The following is a 12,293-nucleotide window of genomic DNA, read 5'->3' as shown; positions in this document are numbered from 1 at the left end:
TTCTCGGCTCTGTGTGAGACATTCCAAGACGAAGATATCTAGGTGATTGATAGCGATGCATCAAGACACATGACTGGTCACTCCCACCAATTGAAGGCCTTGTCAAAAGGAAAATCCACATACTCTGTGGAAGTTGGAGACAACAAAAGCTATATAGTGAAAGGAATTAGATCATCATCTATAAATCTTGACGATGGAAGAAACATCCACCTCGACGACATTCTATTCGTTCCAGGTTTGCACAAAAATCTACTTCCTATTTCAATATTAGAAGATAAAGGAGATAGAGTAGCTTTCATTGATGGAAAAGTAGTTGTATGGGCTAAAGACACAAGCATAGAACAAGCAAAAGTAATTTGCATCTGAGAAGGAAGGCTCTATGGACTAATATCTCCCATAAATCATGCCCTAATCCACACTAAGATTAGTCCATATAAACTTTGGCACTGAAGGTTTGGTCATTTACATTTCAAGATTCTACCAACTCTAAATTCCATAGTAGATGGAATACCAAATCTAGAGGAGGATCATGAAGGTGTCTGCAAAGGATGTGGATTATACAAGAATACTAAGAGACCATTTTGAAGCAGTGCTTCATGGTTGAAAGAAATCTTGGATCTTATTCACTTTGATGTATGTGGCCCTATGTCTCCCAAATCACTTGGAGGTCATCTTTATTATGTCACATTCATAGATGATCGTTCAATAAAGACTTTGGTTCACTTAATGAAAACTAAGGATGAAGTATTCACTAAATTTCAAGAATTCAAAGCAGAAGTGGAGAACCTTACAGAAAGAAGAATCAAGATATTAAGATTTGATAATGGAGGAGAATATACATCCAAAGAGATTACAAAATTCTATAAGGAATCTCGAATTAAGAGGGAGTTGATAGTTCCATATAATCTCGAACAAAATGGAGTTGTAGAAAGAAAGAATCGATCCATTGAAGAAAGTGTATAAGCAATGTTACACGATCAAGATCTACCGAAGTTTATGTGGGGTGAGGCAACAAAGACAACAGTGTACATACAAAATCGATGTCCTCACATATATCTAGAAAACAAGACTCTGGAAGAAGTGTTCACTAGTAAGAAGCCATTTGTAGATCATCTTTGAGTCTTTGGGTGTCCTGTGTATATACATATACCTAAAGAAAAAAGAGAGAAGCTAAATCCTTCCGGCGTGAAAGGTACATTTTTCGGATATAGTAACTCATCTAAATCCCATAGAATCTACATGAAAGATGTACATCACATTGAAGTTAGTCGTGATGACATATTTGATGAAAGCATAATATTCAAGAAATCAAAAGAACTTTCTTTAGATTCTAATAATGAAGAACTTCCTATATTTGAGGAAGAAGCTGACAAGGAAGAAGAAGGACCTCACCATGAGGAAGAAGGAACTAGTGAACCTATTCAACCTGTGGTCATTCAAGAAACAAGGAAAAGACCTAACTGGTTGAAACCTACAATAATTGATGCAGAGGGTCATGGGGCAACTCAAGGATCATTTAGGGATTTGGGTATGTTGCATACATGACAAAGTTAATAGAAGTAGAACCATTAACATTTGAGGAGGTTATAAAACATTGAGAATGGAAAGATTCCATGAAATAATAATATCAATCTATAATGAAGAATGGAGTCTGGAAGATTGTGCCTAGGCTCGAAGATAAGTCTGTGGTTACTTCTAAATGGATCTATAAGATCAAGCATGCAACCGATGGAAGTATAGATAAATATAAAGCAATATTTGTGGTGAGAGGTTTCTCTCTAGAAGGTATCGACTATGAAGAAACATTTGCTCCAATAAAAAGATATCCTACAATTTGATCATTAGCCTCTCTGGTAGTATCAATGGGATGGAACTTACACCAAATGGATTTCATGACTACATTTCTAAATGGCACAATAGATGAAGAAGGCTATATAGAACAATCCTTGGGATTTGAAACAAAGGACATGAAGGCATATGTTTTCATATTGATGAAGGCACTATATGGCCTCAAGCAAGCACCAAGGGCATGGCATGTGAGGATGAATGCATACCTACAAATATTAGGCTTCACGAATATCTCTACTGACTCAAACCTCTATAACAAGGTTGTAAACAATGAACTCGTAATCATTCTTATGTATGTAGATGATCTTCTCTTGACAGGTGTAGAAGGTCGAATCAAAGAATGTAAGAAGAAATTGGCAACATAATTTGACATGAAGGACCTTGGGCTAATCATTACTATTTGGGACTGGAAGTTTGACAAGAACGTAATGAAGTCTACTTAGGTCAAGGAAAGTATGTGATCGAGATATTGAAAAAGTTCGACATGATGGATTTTAAACTGATGACCACTCCAGTGATCACTAACTTGAAGAAACTAGGAAGTTATGAATCAAGCCCTATGGATCCTTCCAAATCCAAATTTCTCATTAGTTCACTAATCTATTTAGTGAATACTAGGCCAGACATATGTTTTGTAGTAATTGTACTCAGTCAGTTCCAAGTGGAGCCGAAGGTGGAAAGGAACTGGTTTGATAAAACACAAGGGAAAATCTCCATTAGATGTTGTAGGAAAGGGTATTTCACCTTTAATTTTGAAGCAAAACAAGATAAGGACTTAATCTTCCATAATGGGCCTTATTTCATGGATTCCAGAGGATTATATCTCAACAAATGGACTCCGGACTTTGATCCAGAGTTGGGCATACCCAGTGTTGTTCCTGTTTGGGTCTAGCTTCCTCACCTTCCCCTTCACTGCTGGGGAGATGAATCAGTTCGTGCTATTGGAAATGCTGTAGGAAAATACATTGACCAAATTGAACCTAAGGACAACATGCAGGCTTATGCTCGCATCTGTGTAGAAGTCGATCTGGGCAAAGGACTGCCAGAAGCCATCAAACTCAAGGTTGACAATTGTACCCATATTCGGCAACTAGATTACGAGCAGATTCCATTGAAGTGCAAGGTATGTCATGAATACGACCATTTTGCTAATTTTTGTACTAAACTACTTGATGTTGGAAACACTCCGCAATAAGGGCAATGGATAAAAAAAAAGAAAGCTACCCCTAACCCCATGCCAAATCTTGAAGTTGGTCCTTCTTCTCGTCCTCCCCCCAATCCTCCATCCTCCTCATCCCTCCTTCTCTCAACCCTGATCGCCAGCCTGATCCTCAACCCTCCTCTCCTTCCTCCAACCCCTTCCACATCCTCTCCCCTCCTGAAGATACTCCCACTCCCGCGATCCAATCCGATCCTTCAGAATCCCCCCTCCCTCTGATCATCTCTTCCTCCTTCCCACCTGAACCTACCCCTCCCAGGATCACCAGAAGAAACTCTAAGGATCATGGTGCTACACTTGAAAATCAAAAGAAGCATGGAAGAAAATCAGCAAAACAACACAAAGATGAAAATGCACAGAAAGATATAACAATGGGTATCCAGAACCCCATGGAGTCCTATATCTTGGGCAACTCCTCGCAACCTTCATTTGAAATGATAAAAGTCCTCTCATGGAATAGTAGGGGACTAGGGCACCCCTCCAAAGTAAATGCCTTAAAAGGCCTAATAAATCAAGAAAAACCAGATATTGTTTTAGTTCAAGAAACAAAGTAGGGACAACTAGAAATGAACAAAATTATTGAACAACATAAGCAGTACAAAGGAAGTATTTATGATTCTAGAGGAGCCTCTGGAGGAATTGCTACGCTTTGGCATCAAGCTAATTGGAGTAACACAACAGAAACAATAAATCAGCACTGGATAAAGATTGTCTTGAAGAACAACTTGAGCAACCAACAACTAGTCATCTACAATGTCTATGCTCCTAATCATTATAGAGATAAGGAGCAATGCTGAGACTCTCTCAACACAAATATATCAGAAGAAGGTAATAGAAACATCATTTTAGGAGGAGATTTAAACCTCATTTTTCATGCTAATGAAAAAAGAGGAGGCAGCTTCTCCCCACATCCTTCTAGAAATCAACTGGAGAATATAATGCAGTCGTGATCTTGTAGATGTAATTCCAAAGAATCGCAAATTCACCTGGAGTAACCGTAGGTTGGGGAAACTAATATTATGGAAATCCTAGATTGAATTCTGGTGAATGTAACCCTTCTATCCACTTTCTCTGTTGTTCATGCCTCCATTCTACCCTTCACAGCCTCAGACCATTATCCCACCACATTGACCCTCGAATCCCATTGCCCTCTGGGCCCTCTTCCCTTCAAATACAGTTCTCTATGGAATGACATTGCAACAGCCAAAGAACTGATTCAACAAACCTGGCGACAACACATTGAAGGTTCTCCAAGTTTCATTTGGGAAAGTAAACTCAGAAATGTAAAACACGCTCTTAAGGATTGGGCAAAAACCCACTACAAAGAACCAGAAATGAAGAAAAGAGAAGCAAAAGCAAAGATCGAAGAACTCCATCACACAATGGAAAAGCGAGAATACCAACAGGCAGATAAAAATCAGGAAGAAAACCTCTACAGCCAGCTTTATAGCATCAGAAGAGAAGAGGAATAGAAATGGCAGATTAAATCGAGACAACTATGGATGAAGGGCGGGGACAGAAACACGACTTTCTTCCACAAGCAAGCCACAGTTCAAAAAATCAGAAATAGCATAACATCTATCACAGATAGTAAAGGCAAACAGCAAAACAGTCAAGCTGCCATCAAACAAGCTGCTTCAGAACACTATAAAGAACTCCTAACTGAAAAAGGAGAAGAAGAAGACTATGTCGACCTTGTACAACATTTGCCAAATAAGATCACTGCAGAAATAAATGAAAACCTAAACAAAGAGATAGAGGAAGAAGCAATCAAAGGAGCCATCTGGGCCCTCCATCCAGACAAAGCACCAGGACCAGATGGCTTCCCAATTTGCTTCTATAGAAAGCATTGGGAAACTTTTAAAAAAGACCTCATCAAATTAGTGAAATGGATTTAGTGGAAAAATAAAATGGGAGGTTACACAAATTCAACCCATCTAGCTCTCATACCCAAGGAGAACCGACCCTCCAACTTCTCCCGTTTTCGCCCCATATCCCTTTGCAACTCCTCTTATAAAATCTTTACTAAAATCCTTGCAGCTCGCCTTAAGCCGTTGCTGCCAATGATCATATCTGAAAACCAAGGTGGTTTCATGGAAAATAGGCAAATATCAGATTCCATCCTCCTAGTTCAAGAAGCTATTCACTCTAGCCATACTAGGAATGAAAAGGGATTCATCCTGAAGTTAGATTTGGCGAATGCCTTTGATAGGGTCAGACATTCTTTTCTGTTTGTCATTCTTCAAACAATGGGCTTTGCTACTCCATTTCTTGACCTTATTAGAGCTTGCATCACTGGACCTTGGATAGCCCTCCTTGTCAATGGCAGGCCCAGACCTGCTTTTCAATCTTCAAGAGGACTAAGGCAAGGTTGTCCTCTTTCCCAATACCTATTTATCCTGATGGCTGAATCCTTCAGTTGTGCCCTTGATCACAAGAGATGGGCTGGTCTCATTACGGGCATAAAATATGAAGATGGAGTAAAAAACATCAACCATTCCCAATTTGCTGATGACACCGTGTTAATAGGAGGATCATCTGTAATTATAGCTCAAATATTCAAAGTCCTTTTGGACAAATACATGAGATATTCTCGAGGCATGATAAATCATCTAAAAAGTTGCATATATGGCTGGCATGCTTCAGCCCAAACACTACGAAACATAGCCAACATCTTTGGGGTGCCTTGCAAACTAAATTGGGATCATTTCAGCTATTTGGGAATGCCATTGAGTATAGGACCCACAAAAGCTGAAATCTAGGATACAACTCTAGATAAATTAAAAAGAAAAGTTCAACAATGGGGATCCACTTGGCTTAATCCGACAGGTCGATTGGTTCTCCTCAAATCTAGTCTCTCTTCTCTCCCTCTTTATCAGTTCACCCTTATACAGGCCCTAGCCACTTTTCACCATAAAATGGAAAGTATCCTCAGGCATTTCCTCTGGCAAGGAGGGAAAAATGATAAGAAAAAATTCAACTTGGTGAGCTGGAAGTAAGTTATCTAATGCTAGGAAAGAGGAGGACTTGGAATCAGATCTCCTAAGCTTACAAACTTAGCCTTTGGAGGCAAGATAGTATGGAGATTAATTGATGAACAACAAGCTTGGTGGAAAAGAGTTCTTGAAGCCAAATATCTCAGCAGCCCAAGGCAGCAGCTTCTAGAAAGCGAAATACCCGCCAGAAGCAGCACAAGAGTTTGGAAACTTTGCAAAAAAGTTATCCCCTTCATGGCACAAAATATCTCTAAGGTTCCCAAAGGTGGCAACAAAATCAACATTGGAGCAGACAAGATTATGGGGAACCAGCCAATTAGTAGCCAGCTAGGTACGGATCAAATTCTCCTCTTCCTTCACAACAAAGGAATACATTATTTGGATCAAATTTCACAATGGGACATAAATACACAGGCATGGAAGGGATGGAGCTTCCCTCCCATCCCTAGAAACCTCAAAGAGAGCATTGATAGTCTTCAGATCCATCTTCACAACATTGCTCCAATCATTAAAAGTGGCATTGATGGCTTCCAATGGGACCCCACAGCTTCTAGTTACTCAATTCAAGTTGGCCATCATTATTTGTGCAGTAGGGAACATCCTACTCCTCCTTGGATGTATTGGAAAACCGTTTGGAAGTTTGAGGCCATCCCCAAAGTAAAAACTTTTATATGGACCCTCCTAAAAGAGAAAATCCTTACCTTAGACAATTTGCAAAAGAGGGGTATAGTTGGGCCCTCCCGATGCCCAAATTGTTGGGGCAGAAGAAACTATCCAGCACCTATTCATTTCATGCCCCTTTGCAATCTCTTGTTGGAATGGTATCTCCCCTACTAGCCCTCTCACCTAGAACTCTCAGTATTCTATTGGTGAGATCTTAAACAAATGGAAGAAGAGCTACCCCTGGCAGCATAAGAAAAACAACATCGCTAAGAGGGTGTGGGAGGCTCTCCCCTATGCCCTCCTATGGAAAATTTGGCTCGCTAGGAATCACAAGATTTTAAGAGATCAGGAGACCTTCACCAGGAAATTATGCAGCAAAGCTAAAAGTCTAGTGATAGAAACCATTGCTGCTAAGAACATAAAGAAAATTGATAATGCCAGCCTTTGTGTGGAAGAAAGAGACTTTATCAGCAGCTTGATAGACAAAAACAGGGGCCTTCCAACAGCAAAAATCTACAACAATCATTCCAGCACTCCCAGTCACAGTTGGAAAATCAGAGTTAAACAGGATGAATTTACAGAATGGCTTCAGAACAGCAACTCTCACTCCCTCTTCTTTGATGGAGCCTCCAAATAAAATCTGGGAGCAGCAAGGGCAGGGGGAGTAATTTATAACCCCAGTGGAGATCCCATAGCATCCTTTGAGTGGGGATTAGGAACTCTATCTAATAACAAAGTAGAAGCGCTGGAACTCTATCAAGGTCTTATCCAACTCCAAAAACTTGGTATCAGGAATGCGATGGTTTTTGGAGACTCTGTTGTCATTATCAGCCTTATGAACAGCAAGCGTAAAGCCTCCAATATTTTCATTCAACAAACTATAAGCAGATGTCAAGCCTTAATCCGCCAAAATTGGGACCTTCGATTCTTCCATATTCTCCGTGACATCAACAAAGAAGCAGATAAATTTGCCAACCAAGCGTGCAACAAATCTAAAGGGAATATCCTTTGCAACAATGTGGATAACTATCATCACCTTCCCTTATTTTTCTCATGACTTGTGACAGTCCTCCAAAATTCGACCCCTGCAGTAACTTCAAGGAGTATCCTGACAAGATCCAAAACAATCCAAATGTTTTCAATTCACTACCATCAAATTTCTTGCCTCTTAATCCTGCAGCCTTCTCTGCCCTCTCGATATCTGGTCGCCCTCGTGATCGCCGTGATCCCTCCCCCCTTCACTGCATGAACTTGTCCTTCCCTCTTGTGGCCCGCTCACCATAAATCCCCTTCCCCTCATGCATCTTAGTATTAGGATGCTAAGGCCTCGTTTCCCTGTGCTTTTGTTCAACAGAGAGTTTTATGTAACCTCTAAGATCTTCCTCTTTCATAGCTGCTCCTCAGCTCTTGCTTCTAGTGCCTCTTGCAGCGCCAGTCCCTCTCACTTTCACTCTTCATCCCTGAATAATCACCTTTGTCTCCCTGTTTTACTGATCGTTGTTTGTCTCGATCCCTTCTTCGCTCTAATCATAGATTCTGCACCTCTAAATTGTCGCGGGTCACTGCTTTCTATTCTGTTAATCATCAATTCACATTTTATTATATCGCTCCCCCACTTGCATTACAGAAATCAGCAGTTGAGGACCGAAATTCCTACGCTTAAGTTTTGCCTTCTGTCCATTAGTAAGATCTCTGTTGCCTCTGCTATCTCCCTCTTTTCTAGCTGCTCATTAGCTCCCTCTGTTCGTTCCCCCTGTAGTGGAAATCTTCCTTGCACTCCTCTCTTTCCCCTGAAAGTCTTTCTCTCCCCCTCCCCTGTTTCTCTGCTTCACAATAGTCCCGGATCCATCACTGTTTTAATAGCTGGAGTAGTTCCTACTCGTCGTAGTAGGTCCCTGCTCCCCACGCAACAACAGGACAGTACTAAGGAATCAAAGATGGCTCGGAGTGAAGATTGTTTACATTGTGCAAACCTCCAGGCATAGCTGGAGCAGATCAGAGTGCACCAAAGAATCCTGGATGCGAAAATTGACTCCAACGCTCGGATGACCAACGAAAAATATGAAGTTGATCTTAATCTTTGTCTCCATAGGGTCTCCTCCCTCCAGGAGCAGTTCAACGATCTATCCAATCTCTGCGCCCACGCTCAAGAGCCAATTGAAATTCTCAAATACATGTTGGAGAAACGTAATGCACCTAGCACTAGCTCATCCAACTTCAAGAACGCCGATGTGGACAGTAAAACGGATGAGTCAACGGCTCGCCAAATTACCCACATCAATATAGACTAGGATGTATTGCAAATTCTGTCTTCTTTTATTTCAGTTTGTCAAAATCTACACTTGTATTTGTTTCCTTCACGTCAGAAATGACAATAGCTTAGGGGAATTTTATAACTCAATCCACCTCCAAGATCGGCCTATGAGCTTCGATCATGTAATTCAGGAGCTTAGTCTCCCAAATATTTTTGGAATATAACCAACAACCGACTATGTTAAAAAAAAAGAAAAAACGAAAAAAAAAAGGTCCAAATAGCAAAGATTAGAACTGGGATAATTTTTGATCCAGAGAAACATATTTCAAGTTTAAAGGAATTGGTAGAGATGTGTAGTGATGAGGACAAATTTTTTTTGCAACTTGCATTACTTTCGTTTGTGGTCATTTTTAAGGACTTTATCCTAGGTCACGGAGTGAGGCTTCCCACATAAAAGGATCTAGAGATGAAATTTTCTATAGAAATATAAAAATTGCATAATTATTATGAATCCACTTGTCTACAATGTCAACGGACATTTCTACACAAGTTGATGACATTAGGAAAAGGTTCTTCCTTGCATCAAATTGCAATTCGATATATGTGTATTTTACTGGAATCCATTCCACACATTAATTTTCAGAACTGCTTGCTAACCACAATTATCCCGCACACAAGATCCATTGAGAATTTAAAGAGGAGATTGAGTTGTGCTGCCATAAGATCACTTTTGTGATTGACAGAAAGCATTCACAGCTCAAGGGATTATAATTCAAATTTATGTTGAAAAATGTTTTTTATATAATAATATGAATGAACACTGAAATTTTCAAGCCCATAAAATTTTTGGGACAACCATGTTGTATGAATGTGCATTTCAAATATTATCATTTAACATGCGATTCACCTTTCAAGAATAAAACATATTTATGATACATATCTGGTCAAGCCCATTGGAGATACCTGGTAAGCATGGGTATAAAACAAAATGTATATATTCACAACTCTAAATACATTTAGATAAGAGAAATTGTTCAAATATGTAAGAGATGATCTAAAAGGATCACTTACATTTTGAAGGTTGATCAATGTAATAAAAAACCAGAGGAAAACTATGAATGTATATTGCTTTGATTTACAGTTTCTTACAAAAAAATAAATATAAACTAAAAAAACATTCCTTGCGAGCTAGGAAAAATTGTGTGGAAATGATATACCTAAATCTTGCCAAGCATCCTTGGAAGCAAGCAATCAAATTATTCCCTAAATACTAACAGTCATTAATTGTAGGCTATTGAAACATTATTGATCCATCAATTATTCATATTTGCAAACCTGTTTATATTAGACATATCTATATAAATAATAAGATCTAATGCTAGCCCCAAGGGTTAGCTCAGTTGGTCAAAATCAGTACCTCGCCATCGGGAGGTCACAGGGTCCATTCTCCCCGAAGCCCTTGGGGTCAGGTCTTGCAGTAGGCCAAGGGACGTCAACCTAGATTTTTTTGTGGACATAGCGCCACCCATTGACAAGGGTGTTCGTGAACCACTCTAAAAAAAATAAGATCTAATGCTTACCTAATGTCAAAAAAGTTTTAGATGAACCTTTGCATAATCAACAAATAATTCATTCTCGTCCTGCAAAATTCATGTGATTGGAATAAGAATTTTGACTTTAAACTTTCAAAATATTAAACACTTTAATATAGCTTGTGATGCAAATTTAGTTATTCTACCTTAGCATACACATGGACATATTTACTAAATATAGGATCCTGCAAAAGAGCCTTATCGGAATGGAGTTGTATCAAGCCCTCTTGTTCACCAATCAAGAGTTTTGTGAAGGTGCACAAGTTAGCAACCATTAGAGATTAACACATTCAATGCCCCAATGATACAATGAGCGAAAGCTAATTTTAATGGTCATACTTGAAGTAGGAATTATCAAATATTAGCGGAGTTCTTGTCCATGGACCTTCGTATCGAGATCTTTCCTTGTGACATCTTCCTTTCCATTAGAAATAGAGCATCACAAGTAAATCCATAGAAACTATTATTATGATTATGGATACATGGTATATAGGTAAGTTACTTAGCCCCTAAACTTTTGAATATGAGATCCAATTTATAGCCTTCAGTCCGGATGCAAATGAAACCAAATACTATGGGATGATTGGTAAAAAACATAAAGTAGTACGTCCATTTTTCCCTGTGCAGGAAAATGGGTCGTAATGAGGGAGAGATTATCCCAAGAATATCTTTCTTTTTAGAAACGATTAGATGATTAAAAAAAAGGTGTATTATCCCAGAGAGATAATCTCAAGAAGAAAGAGATAGATCAACAACTTCAGAAGTATCCTCTTCGAGGGGTCAACCTCCTTTACATTACGCAAATGAAAAACTATTGAATGATACAAATGACAAGACCTCCTTTCTATATATAGGAGTCCAAGGGGTCATAATAGAATCAGAGTCGACCTAACAATAATAATGTAAGGGCACTAAAATAACAATAGTGGGCTTCTATGATGCACAATATTAACAGTATGGGGACAACATGGGCACAACAATAACAATAAGGGGCTAAATGACAATAATAATAAGGGAATACACTAGTATTATAGGTACCTAACATGCCCCTCGCTTTCAAAAAAGTGTTGTCCTCAATGCTTGAGTAGTTCTAGATGCTTCTGTATAAAATTCTCATCCTCCCATGTGGAATCTTTAGCAAGTAAGTTTCTCCACTTGATGAGATACTCTGATACCAATTGTTATGCAACCAACTCATAAAATAGAAGAAATAGATAAATCAACGACTTCAGAAATAGCCTCTTTGAGGGGGGAACCTCCTTTACATTACACAAATGAACAATTCTTGAATGATACAAGTGATAAGACCTCCTTTCTCGATATAGGAGTCTAAGGGGTCACAATATAATCATAGACGACATAACAATAATAATGTAAGGGCACAAAAATAATAATAGTGAGCTTCTATGGTGCACAATAATAACAGTATGGGGACAACATGGGCACAACAATAACAATAATAATAAGGGAATACACTAGTATTATAGGGACCTAACACAAAAATAAAGAGGTACTGACTAGAAATGGTTGGAGGAATTGGAAAAATAGGGTACTTGACCTATTAATGGAAGCAAGTAACTCTTGAACATGACACTCTTTCACTTCATCTCTGTGATTGTTGGGTTGGGAAATATGCTTGCCTCCTTGGTTAATCATACCATATCAAAATCCCTCATAATCGGTTTTGAGTAAATGTTGCCAACTCCATAAAGTGTCGCTAG

This window comes from Pinus tabuliformis, chromosome 3_2 (assembly GCF_031772625.1).
Source record: "Pinus tabuliformis cultivar Carrire ecotype Pingquan chromosome 3_2, CPIR1, whole genome shotgun sequence".
NCBI lineage: Eukaryota > Viridiplantae > Streptophyta > Pinopsida > Pinales > Pinaceae > Pinus > Pinus tabuliformis.
Note: the sequence above shows the minus strand (reverse complement) of the source record.